The sequence below is a fragment of the Leptidea sinapis genome, chromosome 40 (assembly GCF_905404315.1).
Source record: "Leptidea sinapis chromosome 40, ilLepSina1.1, whole genome shotgun sequence".
Lineage (NCBI taxonomy): Eukaryota > Metazoa > Arthropoda > Insecta > Lepidoptera > Pieridae > Leptidea > Leptidea sinapis.
In genome coordinates, this window is record NC_066304.1 from 3,164,136 (window position 1) to 3,180,515 (window position 16,380).

General features: G+C 33.6%; 1 protein-coding gene across 1 annotated transcript in view; it reads right to left on the reverse strand.

Moving 5' to 3' along the window:
- Window positions 1-1,586, reverse strand: part of LOC126976344 (myocyte-specific enhancer factor 2) — a 200,830-nt gene extending 199,244 nt beyond the window's left edge. Inside the window, exon 1 of the mRNA XM_050824638.1 lies at window positions 1,446-1,586. The gene's annotated coding sequence lies outside the window, so the exon portion shown is untranslated. The remainder of the gene's footprint in view (window positions 1-1,445) is intronic.
- Between the last annotated feature and the right edge of the window lie 14,794 nt (window positions 1,587-16,380).

Genomic DNA, 16,380 nt, shown 5'->3' on the forward strand with positions numbered 1-16,380 from the left:
AAGTCCTGTTCAATGCTCAGGTTGTGGCTCCATCTACAGGATCTACTTTAAAGTTAATACCTGCTCCACCCCAATAATTGCATATTGGGAAATTGCTTGAGATGTCGCTCTTTCAAATTTATTCAAATCTTAACAATTTGTTCTATTCTTTATTTCACAGCTTTTCAATACTTCTTCTTTTTTTTTGGAGGTTTTGTAGAAGGATGTCGTTTATCGTGAAACAGTATGTGCTAGCGTTATTATTGTGTTTCGGTTTCGGGGTGCCGAAGTTGACTTGGACTGAGATAATTGGGCCAATGAGATATTTTGATCTTGATCTTATGCCTCAAAGTGACAAGCGTAATTGCGAAGCCACACAAGAATCGTGAGTGGCACTGCATTGTAACGGACAGGGCGTATTGTCCTGTCACTTTCTCTCATAAAAAAATATTTGTTCGGCTAAAAATACATTTAAATATGTAACGAAATCAAATAGGTATATGGCATAACTGGTTTTACGGACTGGCCTTTACTAATGTTAACATAAGAAAAATGATTTTTGAAAAATGCTGTTTGATCTGATTCTTGCCGCCGTATTCCAACTTCGTAGGACACGCTACAAATTAGAATATCATTTGGATGTGTGGCGTTCCCCTACAGTGCGGTTTTCAACGATATTTCTTTTTCGTACAACCAAGCTGTCGTATGAGCTTCCTAGTGCGGTGTTTCCGGGTCGATACGACATGGATGCCTACCAAAAAAGCACATACACCTTCCTTAAAGGCCGGCAACGCTCCTGTGATACCTCTGGTATTGCAAGAGAATGTGGGCGGCGGTGATCACTTAACACCAGGCGACCCGTACGGTCGTTTGTCCTCCTTTTCAATAAAAGAAATTAATGATAAAATTACGTATATAAGCGAATGGTTTAAAAATGTCCAATCTTTCAAACTTTACCATTGATTTGTATATAAATATAATAACTGCTGATACTTGAGCTATGTCTACACGATTATTTATCCAAAGTCATACATATTTTATAGGTGGTAATATTAAATTGGGAATCTTCAATCTACCAAACGTTGTACCTACCTAACCAAATTGAATTTCCCCAGTTAAATTGCCTTTATTCCAATATTGCATAAAATTATCCGGCTTAGATCAGTATTTTTATTAGTAGCAAATACGTAATAACTTATATGTTTTTTACTATTCAGGCTTTTGCACAAAATATCGAAACGAAGCAAAGAGTAAGAAGGTAGCTTATGATCTAAATAACAGTTTTTGTCTAACAAATTATTTACACAAGCATAAATTGTCGCTTCATCTTTAAATTAGTTATAATATAATCAACTTATAGGTACCATAAAATGAACAAAACAACACAGCACTCTGCGTCAGTGCAGGGTTGATCCAATCACATCTCATTACTCGTAGGAGCGTTCGCTAGGTAATTGATTGACTACCTGGGTACGTAGGTGGCGTGGGCCGGTTGCCATGGCGACGCCTACGCTTCTCCCCAACCCCTGGGAGCTCGGAGCCTCAGCATTGACCCGGATGGCCTTGACCTCACAGCTGATACCGGGTAGACGCGTTCAAGCCGCGCTCCGCGAAACGTATGAAGTACGAACGCTAAACGCATCGTGCATGTATTTTCGAACGCCTAATTCTGGACGCTTTGGGCGTTATATCTGGCTTAGTGTTAACAAACTGGCTATTGAAGATAATGTTGTGTATTACAGTACACTTACAGTAGGACAGCTCCGAGCTTTATCGATCGTAGAGCCCGGATTCTTTGCGATTTGTTTACGTAACTACATGACATTGTCTTATGTAATGGTCAAATATCCGGACGACCGGGCCTTGCTCGGATTTTTAAGAATGTACAAAACTTTAACAAAAACAAAACGAATAGGACATCTGGATTCGAACCGGGGTCTTCTGCTTTCCGGATCACCCAATGTCCCATCTGAGCTATTATAGTCTTGTATATAGTGGCGAAATTTGCCTTTCTATTCTAATATTATTGTAGCTGTTTCTCAATATATCACGGTAAAAACTTATTTTTTTTTGACTGAAACCTAGCTAGATTGATTTATCGCCCCCGTAATCTCCTGTATACTAAATTTTATGAAAATCGTTGTGTGCCCTTTGCGAGATTTCTATTATATATATATAGGTATAATATATATACAAGAATTGCTCGTTTAAAGATATAAGATATCAAATTGAAAGTCTAGCCGAAATAGTTAGATGAAGCTGTTCCAATTACAATAATTAATAGTAAATTGAGGATAGGGTAAGCTTTAGATAATATAACTTCCCTTAACCTGATAGTATCGGCCTTACGAATAAACTTGGTATAATTTTATAACTGAGAATAAACCAAAAATATGCATAAGTTTATTTATAAGGCCGTATGTCTTAGATTTAGTATTGGTCTCCGCTGCAGTCCAACTAGATACCGCACTACGTAAGAACAATAGCTTTTTTATTACGGCAACTATTAGATGCTTGTGTGCGTGTGGCATCTTGACACTCAATGGCATTTTTCAAATTTTGTAACATACGTCTTATTTTACATTGAAATGAATAAAACACAAAATACTTACTGAAGATATCTGATCCCAGTGTCTGTCTTATTTCTTGTAGTATTCTTTTTACAAAGTTTTACGACGCAACCTGGCATTTGAGGTGCAATTTTTAGCAAAGTTTAACAGAACACGTGGCACCTCAACGTCACACATTGTTCGAGACTGGCTCGAATCCACTAGGGCATAGTATTAGTTGCCGCTGTTTGCAACTACACCTGCGGTATCTAGTTGGACCGCAGCAGAGACCAATCATTAATCTAAGGCCGTATGTGTACTGAATAAAATATATAATATTAATTCAATTGGTGTGTTTGCCAAAGGTTGCAGTGTCTTTTTCACATGGAGTAAGTATATACCACGCTGAAATCAAATTATAATCTACAATAGTTGAAAGGAAAGATACAAGTTGTTTTACATTGCGCGTCGTCCTAAATAACATTGACACTTTTTTTTTATGAAAATAAGGGACAAGACGAGCAGGACGTTCAGCTGATGGTAATTGATACGCCCTGCCCATTACAATGCAGTGCCGCTTAGGATTCTTGAAACCCCCAAAAATTCTGAGCGGCACTACAACTGCGCCTGTCACCTTGAGACAAGATATTAAGTCTCATTTGCCCAGTAATTTCACTAGCTACGGCGCCCTTCAGACCGAAACACAGTAATGCTTACACATTACTGCTTCACGGCAGAAATAGGCGCCGTTGTGGTACCCATAATCTAGCCGGCATCCTGTGCAAAGGAGCCTCCCACTGGTATACTTTTATGAGTAGATGATATACATTGCTTGTTTTGTAATTTACTGAAAAATAAAATTTTGTAACTTAACTACCTAAACTGAAATAATTAAACACTAATTAATAAAAGCAATATCCAAATCTTTTGAGCCTTCATGTGCGTGAATTACGCTAAGATTCGCCTTCAATCAATTCAACACGTGTTTCGCCTCTACACGAGGCATCCTCAAGAGATGTTGACTTACCAAATTCTGGCACGAGATTTAATTATGGATTTTCGCTAAATAACGCCTATTTAAATAAATTCTAACGCAATGAAAAGTTACTCCAACATTTAAATTACTTTTCCTTGTCATGCAATTATGTAGTGACAAAGGTAAGAAAAAGTTTTAAATTTGGAATAACTTCGCGTTTTATAATAGCACAGTAAAAGATAAAACTGTTCATGCGACCTGTGGGTTGCTTAGATAATAATCATCAACGATATACAGGGTGGCCGAGAAGTTGACATCCAAAGCTAAAATTTGAAAGCCTCATGGTGATGTGTATCCGAATCACCCCTATGTATCTACGATTTTGCGTAGTTTAGGAGATAATATTTTTTGCCCCTTTTATCCGCTTTTTTCACCTAATTGTGCTTTAAGACTTTTTTCTAATTGTTTGAACACTTTTAGTTAATTTTATTGTTGATAATTTTAACTACAGTTGCAATAACCACATAAGAAACTATGAATAGTTTAGACAATGCGGAACTAGTTCAGAATTGAGTCGTAAGTTCAAGATAACTGCACCAGCTAAATTCATGAAAATGTTCAAGGTATCAAAAATGAAATAGAATGCCTATGGCTTCTAATTATTTCTAAAAACTTCCCACAACATTGGCCAATAAAATGAGCCAAATTAAAATTTTAACTTTGGACGTCAACTTCTCGGCCACCCTGTATGTAAGCTATAGAATAATAATAACTGAGTATTAATTAAATATTTCATTTATATGAATATTAAGCATCGATATCGCAATAAGTTGATTGATGATTAATTGACTTGAACCACAGAGCCCCCTGGTTTGATTCTCGCCCGCTTCTTACTAATGAGTTTTCGGTTTTGGAATTCATTTGAACGTTTATTCGACACTTTATAAGATCGGCAACGCTCTTGTGATTGCTCTGGTGTCAGTTGCAATGAGTTTCTTGCCACTTCTTCTACTTCAACAAGCTCAACCTTTTCTGAGATGGTGGTAAATGGTATTTCGAAAAAACTTTTCACGTTCAAAGTGTTATTTCCTTCTTCCGATTTGATATAACATTAATTTGGTACCACGACGTCGGCTATTTCTGCCGTGAAGCAGTAATGTATAAACATTACTGTGTTTCGGTCCGAAGGGCGCGGTAGCTAGTCTTATGTCTCAAGGTGACGAGGGCAATCGTAGTGCCCTCAGAATGTTTGAGGTTTTTCAAGAATCCAGAGCGGCACAGCATTTTAATGTGCAGGGCGTTTCAATTACCATTAGCTGAACATCCTGCTCGTCTCGTCCCTTATTTTCATAAAAAAGGCAAGGCAAAAAATATTTCCATAATTCCACAAATTATAGAAATAAGTACCTACAATAAAACTAACTTAATTATGTTTACAAAATGTCCCACAAAAGCTACATCTAAACAATTTCTGTTCTCGTTCAAAAATAAAAATTCTAAAACCATAACAACTCTTGTTCAACTCTTGCCATTCTTCACTAAGGCTTCGACGAAGCAAGCCTTACAAATACAACTTGCTGCCTCTGTACTTTGGAACTGTTGCGCCACCTGTTTAAACTTTTGTGAAAAAAAAAAGTTTGAAATTAAATAAAATAAAAACTAGGTTTAAAAAAAATTACTTCAAAAACTGAAAAGTATCAAATAACTAAAAATTTAATTAAATACACCTCTTATGCAAACCTTTACCTTTAATATTAATAAAATACTATTATTTATATGTGCTACCTATTGATAGGTTTCAAGTCAGTGCCAAGCCCTAGACAAAATAAAACTTAATATTATAAACAGCTTACTTACTGGAATTATTTAGGTTGTCTGGCCACGCGTGTCTGTCGGCTTGGATTGTTTTGTTCTAGATGTAGCTATCCCGCTCAGAGTCACGCGTGGCGAGTGTAGGTACCTTTATTACATTTGACTTGGCACCCACTTCAAAGCTATCAATATGTAGCACATACAAATAATAGTATTTTTTTAATTTTAAAGGTAAAGGTTTGCATAAGAGGTGTAATAAATTCAATTTTAAGTTATTTGATACTTTTCAGTTTTTTATATCGGTTATATAAATGTTCATAAAATGAAAACTACTGGGCTAAACTATGTTTAAAATATATGGACCAAATGGCATCTATTTCGCATCAAACAAATGAAGAATTACGTAAATCGGATCATAAATCTCAGAGTAATCGGTGATAATGTAATAACATACATAAAAAAACAAATACCGATCGAATTGATAACCTCCTCCTTTTTGAAGTCAGTAAAAAAAAACCATTATAAAGTACTTGATAATACTTGGAATTTTTTAGACAAACGAGCGTACGGGTCACCTGATGTTAAGTGATCACCGCCGCTCACATTCTCTTGCAACACCGGAGGAATCACAGGAGCGTTGACGGCCTTAAAAGGAAGGCGTGCGGATCCACACATCCACATGGTGAGGAATTAAAACAACATGAAAATAATATAAAATTATTCCAATAATTATTAAAATAAGTTCCAATAATTATTAAAATAAGTACACAGGCACACACCATGTTCTTCAATAATTTATTATTCAAATATTTCAACATATAACAATAACTTTACTATATGTAAGGGCAATGTTTATAAATTTATAATTTATTAGAAGAACTGGACTATAGAGGCAATGTATAAAATATATTTAATTTTATACTTTGCCTTAGAGGGATTCTATAAAATGACAAATAAACAGCCGGTATGTGTGTAATAGATGAGAAACTAACTTAAGTGATCACTTTAATATATCAAAAAGCTATAAGACTTACTTTAATTGATAAATCCTCTTTCTTCGAGACTCAAGGGATTAGACAAGCAAATCTATATTTAATTATAGTTGGGACTATTCAAAAAAATGTTCGAGGTATAGAAATAATGTATGATAAATTGTTAGTTTGGGCCGTATTCTAAGAGAAATAAGCAAAACTAATACATAATCAAATGGACCAGGTATTATATATGTTAACGTTTACATAAAATATCTACTTTTAAGAAAATAAAAAGCGGCCAAGTGTGAGTCGGACTCGCCTATGAAGGGTTCCGTAGCAGCAAGTAACATAATATGATTTTTTTATATTTGAGTTGGTAAGGTAAATTGCGGTATATATTATTATTATTAGTAGGATTTAAGTACTATTAAAAATAACTACTTACTAGATCTCGTGCAAAACATTTTTCGGTGTAAGCTTGCATGGTTAATGTACATCATAATATATTTTTTTAATTTTATCATTCTATTATTTCAGAAGTTACAGGGGGGACACATGTCACTACTTTCGAAGTGTCTCTCGCGCTATTCAGCTTATTATAAAATGATATTACAAACCTCAAAATCATTTTTTAAGACCTATCCATACGGATTGTTCGATTGTGGAGTTTCAGTTCTAAGTATGGGGAACCCCGAAAATTTATTGTTTTTTTTTTCTATTTATGTGTGAAAATTCGTATGCGGTTCACAGAATACATGTACTTACCAGTATATTTCTTATTTTCAACTTAATATAACTTAATTTCAACAGTATAGTTCTTATAGTTTCAGAAAAAAGGTGACTGTGACATACGGACGGAGAGACAGACATGATGCATCCATAAGGGTTCCGTTTTTGCCTTTTGGCTACGGAACCCTTAAAACACATATAATTATCAGGTTTCTGGCTGATTCATTGACTATTCTATCAAAATGGTCGCAAATAGTGTGTAAGTATTTATTGAGCATTCATTTAACCCCAACAAGCTCTTAATTAAACTTATGTGTTAATTTGTATTATAAGTATTGGAAAAAGTACACTTTAAGTCTGTACGATCTGACATTAACTCATAAAATATTAAGCGTTTGCCTTTTACACAAGCCAGCCTTAAGAAGGTTGACATATAGACAGGCTTCAATTACTAGTTTCCCTGGTGTCGTCCGTCATTATAACTATTGATCTTAATTAAAAATTCCTGCGTAGAAAGTGATCGCTATATAATTCCAATATAATATTGCTTAATTACAGCTTTGTATAATAGTTCTTAAGGTATAAGCGAAAGAGGATACACATAGCATAATTATTGAAGTGAAACATCTTTATCCACGTATGAGAGAAATTTTTTTGCAAGTCGTCACTATTTTCGGTTCGCGCCATTTTCTTTTTTTTTAAATCCAAGATGTCCGCCGCGCATAATTATGAATTCAACAAAATGGCTAGAAAAATAGAACATTTCCCCTACTAGCGTTGTATCGTGCAGGTTTAGCGCGTGGCCGAGAGTAAGTAGAACATCTAATAATATTCTTTTATTCCTCAAATAATACCTATTAACTGAATATTCCAATTATTCTTTTTTATTATTATCTTTATTTTATTTAATATTATAAATTATTAAGTATATTTACTTTAATTTTTATAAAATTAAAAAAAAAAATTAAAAAAAATAAATTACTTAAATTGAAAATGATAAATAATTTATTTTCTATTTTTGATCCTTCAACTAATTTATTTAACTTATCATTTAATTGAATTAGAACTTTTTTAGGATTATTATTTATCCCTTTATCATTTTGATTAATCCCTAATCGACATTTCATTAAATAAAAAAATTAATTATTATTAAATTAAATAATTAATTTAAAATTTTAATTAACTAAAATAATAATAATAAAGGCTCTACTTTTATTTTTATTTCATTATTTTCATATATCTTATTTAATAATTTTTTAGGTTTATTTCCTTATATTTTTACAAGTACAAGCCATGTAGGCCATTGACAAAAAACATTTGGTTTAGAGAACAGATTTGAAATGTAAATATGTAAAACGAGATTTAAAAATTAGTTTTCCAAAGAAGTTTCACTTCTGAGATGTGTACTTTATACACACAACATTTTTTTTTGTACTTAATAATATTTATTTGTACTAATATTATAATGGGGAATAATTTGTATTTGATCTGTTTGTAATGAATAAAATTAAAAACTGCATAACTGGTTTTTAAGTTGTAACAGTCCAACACTGTTAAATAAATTGTGAGTATACTGCCGATAGATGTGAAAATTTAGAACTTTATGTATTTAGATTTGAAATATCTTAATTACAATTTATTTTGAAAACTTATTTTCAATAATAAGTATATTAATTCAACAAGGCACTGTATTGTGCAACAAATGCAGTGTATGCACACACATTGAACCTTTTACTAAATCTATTCAATTTCTCATATAAGATATACACATTACACATCACTAATGCTACACAATACGTCAGCTGTATAGCTACAGATATACTGCTGAAAGCATTTCGGTGACGCGAACTCATGAGATTTCACCCATGCAAAAAGAGTCTTAGTATAATATATTTATATTTTAAATTATTTATATATCGCGTTTGCCAGTCATGGGCATTTCGGTGACGCGAACCCATAAGATTTTTCCCCTACCAAAATATGTCCAACGCAGCTAATGAAGTTTTCACTTCTACAGTAGTTACTATTGGTTTGCTATACTTTAGTAAAGCGTCAGTTGTTTACTCATAATACTATCAGCCTGGTCGAAGCTGGGGTGAGCGCATTTTTGGATTCCAGTCGTTTATAGTCTTGAATTAGTTTGAATCATATTATTGATATCTCTGTTATATATGCATATTACAAATTATTACATGAGACATAAACCAGAAAGCCAAAATTGGTTAAGGATATAATAATAATAATAATAATAAGCATATTTATTCAAGAGTTATAGATTACATATTTTAATGTGTAAGTAACTTAAAAATATACCTTAAACTAATGTTATTACTTAAACTATAATCTTGATCCCATCCGGGTATATGCCTCCTCCATCTTCCACAACTCTCTATTTTTTTGCTTTCTCTAGCCAGTTTTTACCTGCCACTGTAAGAAGGTCATCACTCCACCTCATTTTGGGTCTGCCTCGGTATCTGTTACCTGAGGGACCACTCCATGTTGTCGCTTTTAGAGTCCATCTTTGGTCTGGGACCCTAGCCACATGTCCTGCCCATGTGGCTAGGCAATGGCAATGGCCATTTCATTTTTAATGCATGTTCAAGGATATCTGTCAGGTTTGTTTTTTTCCTGATGGTTTTGTTGGGGATTTTATGTATCTTTCTGAGCCTCAAGATACTTCTCTCCATGGCATGTTGTGTTGTTTAATAACCGATGTTTAATTTTCTTTGTGTGCACCCATGTTTGGCTTGCGTATGTGAGACATGGTAAGATACATGTATCCATTACCACCTTTTTTAACTCTAAGCTGAAGGATCCTTTTAATATTTCTTTATGCGACCAGAACTTGTTCCAAGACTTTTTGATCCTTCTTTCTTCTTCGTTACTATTAGAGTTAAAAGATGTTTGCTTCCCAAGATATACATAATTTTCTACAAATTGTATCTGATTTGAGTCTATTTCTATAGGCTTATGATGGTAATTCGTTAAGATTTTCGTTTTACTGGTGTTCATATGTAGGTCAACTTTTTTGCTAGCATTATTCAAAGCTTGTCAAAGTGCAATGTCATCTGCAAATCTTAAGTGACTTAGGTACTTATTGCCAATCCATATGCCGTTGGCCTTCTAGTCCAATTGTTTAAAGACATTCTCCAATACTGCTATGAACAGTTTCGGTGAAAGAGGGTCTCCTTGTCTTACGCCTCTTTCTATTTTTATTTCTTCTCCTCTAGTTTCGAGGCGTATTGTACTCGTACTTTGTAAGTAAAATTTTTTTTTATCACTCGTATAAAACAGTATTCTATATTGCATGATGTCAATGCCTCCCATATAGAGCCATGAGTAATACTATCAAATGCTTTAAAGTAATCTACAAACCCTATATAGAGTGGTTGATTATATTCTTTGAATTTCTCTATCAGTTGTTCTATTGTTTGAATATGATCCATCGTGGAGAAACTGGAACGGAACCCGGCTTGTTCTACTGGTTGCATTTTGTCTATTTTGTCTGTTATTCTGCCGAAAAGCAATGATGAGAAAAGCTTATATAAACTGGATAGAAGACTAATTGGCCTATAGTTGCCAATGTCTCTTGGCTCTCCTTTCTTATAGAGCAGTATAATTTCTGACTTACACCATTGATGTGGAACTGTTCCCGATTCTACATCCATATTGAATAACCTCGTTAGGAAAGTGATAAGCAATGGAGCTCCTATCTTCAGGGCTTCATTACTGATTCTATCTGGGCCAAAGCTCTTTTCCAATTTTAATTTTTGAATATTTTTCAATATTTCTTTTTCTATTATTTCTTCAGTTAGAGTTGAAGTTCTATTTTCGTTCTTACTCTCAATGGTAGTTTCATTTAACATATAAGAATATGGTGGTTTTTTATGAAGTTCTCTGTAGTAGGACGTTGCGCAATTTATTATGTCTTGTCTTGTTTGAATTTTGTTTTGATTCTGTTTGAGATCGTGAATCGAACTTTTATGTGAGTTTAATTGTTTGTTGGCTCTTTTAGCACTTCTATAATTCAGCAAACTTTTCTCTAAGGTTGTCCGTCTGTAATTTTGATAGTCTTCTCTGATGGCTTTGTGGGTCTTTTTATATACCGATTTCAGTTCTTCTTTTAATTCTTTTGTTTTGATATTAGCCGTCTTTAGTTCTGTTCTCTATTCTTTATTAGTTCTAATGTACTATTTTTGAATATTTTATGTTCTTTGATTGTTTTTTCCTTTGTAGTTTTAAGACAAGATATGATTGCTTCTTCCAATTTATTATAGTAGTTCGGAACATCGTTATTTTTTTCAAATATTTCCTTTTGTTTTAATAAGTTTTCTTCTAGTGTTCTTCTGTAGTTTACTGTTTCTGTTTCAGATTTTAGTGGATTTGTGAATTGTTTGAAGTTTTTTCTGCTCAGATTTTGTGTTTTTAGAGTGACTGAAGCTCGCACAAGTCTATGATCAGATGAGAAGTTAACTTTATTAGTATTTATAAGTTAGTAATATTCTTTGGTCTGTTGCTCAGTATGAAGTCTACTTCATTTTTTATCTTGTCTCCTGGAGAAATCATTTACGGCTAGGCTTTCTTTTAAAAAATGAATTCATTATTGATAGGTTATACTCATAGGCATATTGTAGAAGTCTTTCTCCTCTTTCATTTCTGGTGCCATAACCATGTTGTCCCATTACTAGGCGATCGTGATTCTGAGCGTGTCCAATCTTTGCATTAAAATATCGGATATACCATTAAATTTAACTATATTGTGTTTTAAATGTTTCTTTATTAAGAAGCCCACTCCGTGAAGACTTTTTGTTTCGCCTTTAAAACAGAAGATATGATTTGTGTGTTCTTCAATCTCGCATCCTAATCTTCTGACTTCAGCAAGGCCTATAATATCATGATTTACATTTTCTAGTGCGTTGATCAGTTCTAGAAAGCGTGTAGTTGAAGCTAGTGACTTTAAATTATACGTGCAAATTTTTAATGAACTTTGGCTTTTTATGGTTGATCTATGTGATGGACGGTTTTGGTCACTTAAAATCCCACGGTGACCAGCCGGGTTGGGATGATCCTGTCTACGGTTGGTAGTGTTTAATTACTACTTAGTTTGAGATGAGTTAGAAGTATTAGTTTGTAATTTTGATTTCTCTCTTATAATATCGAATGCGTTTTTCCTGTTTTCTTTTGATAATGAAGCGTTTGTTGGTTTTTTGGGCTTAGTCTGGTTCCTGGCGAAGTTGATTGATCTCTTTTCCTTTTTTCGTTACTTGGGTTCCGTCCTTTATCACTAACTGATCATATTCATATTCTATGAATGCAATCTTTCCTTTTGCACGTTCTTCCAAGAGTTTCAGTTTCAATTATTTCCTTCTTTCTAACACTTCCTTAAGAAAATCCTCTGTAACTAGGATATTTTTAGGCCTTTTTTAGCTTTCAGTATCTCGCTTCTCTTCCAGCTGTTTGTAAACGCAAGCAGAACGGGTCTTCCTTGATTTTTTTTGTTCAAGAGACCAATACGATGAACCTTTGAGACATCGGTCGCTTCCAGATTGATTTTTAGATCTGTTTTCAACGTATCTTTTATTTTTTGGAGCAATTCTGATGACGATTTCTCTTCTTCTGACAATCCAAATATTATAATGTTATTTTTGTTTCTATCTTTTTCTAAGTAATTTATCCAAAATTTCTATTTTGTTTTTCATGATTTTGTTTTCTTCTATAAGGGGTTCTAACTTTTGATTCATTTTTTCGAATATAATGTTTGTTTGTTTCTGCATTTCTAATTTCATTTCGTCAAAAAGTAGCTTAAATTGTCCTTCCTTTCTGTTTTATTATAATTACTTTTTTTGAGTGGGCAACACTGACCTTGTTTGATTTGTCTTCAATGCCTATGGTCGTTTGACGTATGCCGTCTGGATAGACGTTAGCTGACGCAAGCGTAGCCGTCACTGTCTGATGCCAACTTACAGTTTGATAGCTACAGTGATATTGGAATTTGAACTACCTACATACTAAGTAATGATAATAACAACATTCAAAGTAGTGGTTAGTGTTATTTGATATGCCTTTGTTTGAATATAGCAATAGTTTAACTTGTTTCAAAGTAACATGCAATCAAGTTCTTGAATAATAGAATATATAATGCTAACTCTTTAATATTCCTGTTCGACGCGACGCTTCCCTTCAATAGTGGTATGATGTAACTTCTTGCACTGTTTGAGAAATGTAAAACAATATTTACACAATTGAAGCAAACTAGCTTTACGGCACTTACTGCACCTCGATTTATATCACTTTACTAAAAAACTGAATGTCTATAATATATTTTTAAACACAATTTAAAACCAGAGCTACACTACTATACTGTTATTGTTTTGACAGCCCGATGACATAATGATGGTTAAGGATAGCCAACAAATAATAAAGATCTGATGAAAGTCGTACTGCATTCACGGAGCTTTAGAAATACAGTTCGGAGAATGAAATGTTAAATGAATCTAATAGTTAGAATGTCGATATTAGTTCTGAAAGAACGATATAGAAATTGACTCTAAGTATTATTATTATTTTTGAAATAAAACACAGACTCGCAAAGGAATCAGTTTCATAAAATGTTTACAGTTTATTCCGCAAAGCTTTCCAATTTGAACCAACAACCCCACTCTTAAGTAAATTACTTTAGTTTGCTTGAGGGACTTTATGTCTATTTCCACAAAGCTTGCGATTAAATAACTACTTAAAAACGTTTGAGGTGGAAAGAACAATGATGGTAGGTTATTATCCTATCATATCTACTACTTGACTTGAGGTGAATACTTACGTTGTGTCATCATTCGCAAAACGATAAACTGTTATATCCATAACCCAGTTTCAAAATATATACGTACTTTATTATTATTTATTCAATGAAGCTTTTAATTGGTGCACAATAAGTACTAACTTAAATGAGCGCTATTTAAAATCATGATAATCAATTTAATTATAAAGCCCACGCACTTTACCATAATTAATAAAGCGTCCACTTCTCAATACTCAACAGGTAGACAAACATATTGCAGATATATGCGATGATTTTGTGGAGACAGCGGAGTCGTACGCAGATGGGTTGCACACGTCACATTGCCGGAACCAGATGCAATAGTATGGAAGATCCTTTTGGTCTTGTTTATATTACAACCATATCATGTCAGCAAGATTATTATATTAATTAGTTAATCTCTTAACAAGCACTCCCGACGTCATCATCAAGCTATTAGATATCCCTATTAATAATTACATTTATTGAACTACTGTTATTCATTATTGTCTTAATAATTAAACTTTATACAATTATCACTGTAATTAGAAATAACTATATGTACTATAGTTATCATTAACTTGATTCGTGTAAGTTAGTTGGCACCGCAGCAGTGCCACCTGACAGTTGCTAGCATTATCACGGTTGAAGGTCGTGCCCTATGTAAGCTAGAGTGCTAAATTTGAGTTTCATTCATTACTTATTGTGAATTCTAAGGAAACTCTATAAAAATTGTGTGTGTTTAAATTACCAACTCCTTCTACACATATTCTACACACTTAAGATCGACATTGTGGAAGGTTTGATACCCTACGTTTACGCGTTTTGTTGTTGGCACTATTTACCTACATCTAGATAGCGGTATTACAGAAATGTTTTGAATAATGTTATGGAAACAATTGAAAAAATTATCATGTACTTGCCTTATAGTAAATATCATTATCATCTCATCATTAGTGATACGCAATATTCAATACGGTTGCACCAGTCTAGATTGACTTTTGTGGGTCTAAACCCTTCAAAGATAATATAATAATACATACTGGCACAGACGATAGCTACACATACCTACAGTTACTTGCAAAGCTTCAATATGAAACACTGATCAACTCAGGTTTTACATGGTTGATCAAAGTGTTTTTGGGTTTTTGACGCCAGTGCGTTCGTTTGATATATTGCCTTTCTCGCTTTCTAAGCTGTATTTTTTCGGAAAGAATTGGAATCAATTGGATAACAGGACTGGATTATGAACAAAAGATAAAGTAACTCCGTTTTAACGTAATTATTATATAGGTTAACCTACCCATTTGGTTCGATTATCAGTTCCAAAAAAATATTGACGTAATATTTCAAGCAATCACTCACAATTTAACCAAAACATTTTAATTTATTGATTGAACATAAAATTGTTGTTTCAGTTTAAGGTTAAAAAGAATTATTTTTCAATATCCACACTTGTTTCGCACCACACGCCGTGCAGGGCGAGGGACGTGCACAGTTGGGGGGACATGCTGGGAGGAGGGGGCCTTCGGAGGTCGATCCCTGCATTGAACACTGTTTACTCTCCCCCCCAGAATCACTCACACCCTTATTAACTCTACCATAATTACCAACTGTACGTTGCAAATATTAATGTTTTTATAACTCTCTGCGCATTATTAAGTCCATCCCTAAATCGTAATATCTTATCACCTTACCTCCTTCTTAGTAGCGTTTTAAGTCTCATGATTTGACACAAATATAAAATGATTATAAAAACATCTTCCATGAAAATGTAATATAAATGTAATGGAAACATGTATTCAGAGAAATTAAGTAATCTTTTGTGATTCCAATAGATTTGTCCATATTTTTGTGTCAAATACTCTGGAGTCTAAACTATGGTACGATGAAATGAAAATTTTCTGAAAAATTTAGCTAAATATCTCTCGTTTTAGACCTATCCAAAGTTTAAGCTACAAACAATGACATTATAGTATTAAAAGAGATAGATATGTCACTAGCGCGCCGAAAATCAATCGCCTAAATGGAGTCAATTGGTTCCTTTGGTCGTAGTCGCTCTCTCGATACGAAAACGGTACACGCGCGTTTGTTGTTGACAGAATTGCTTACAATTTGATATAGGTACAACATTAAAATGCCGTCTTGTGTTATGGGAAGATGCACTAATTACGAAAGTAAAAAAAACCATAGAACTACATACCACAGTTAAGAAATCATGAATTATAACATTTTATTTCATTTCATTATTTATCTAACAAAATAAATATGTCGCCATGACAACGCCGATCGCCGCCAAGCCGATCATAGATTAATGCAGGTACAGAAATGACGAAATATTGATGCTGTCTGTTGCGGGATGATCGAGGTAGAATATTTTAGGAAATGATGTAAAAAAGTCGTTGTTGCAGTGAATGTAAATACGAAATGTAATAATTTTTAATAAACAAGTGCGTATATAGGGTCGTGAACGATCAAACTACTAAAACAAGTTTTAGGGTAGGTAGCGGATGTAGACAGCGAGTGTTATTTGCTAACTGCAGAAGAATCAATGGATCATTTTCTTCT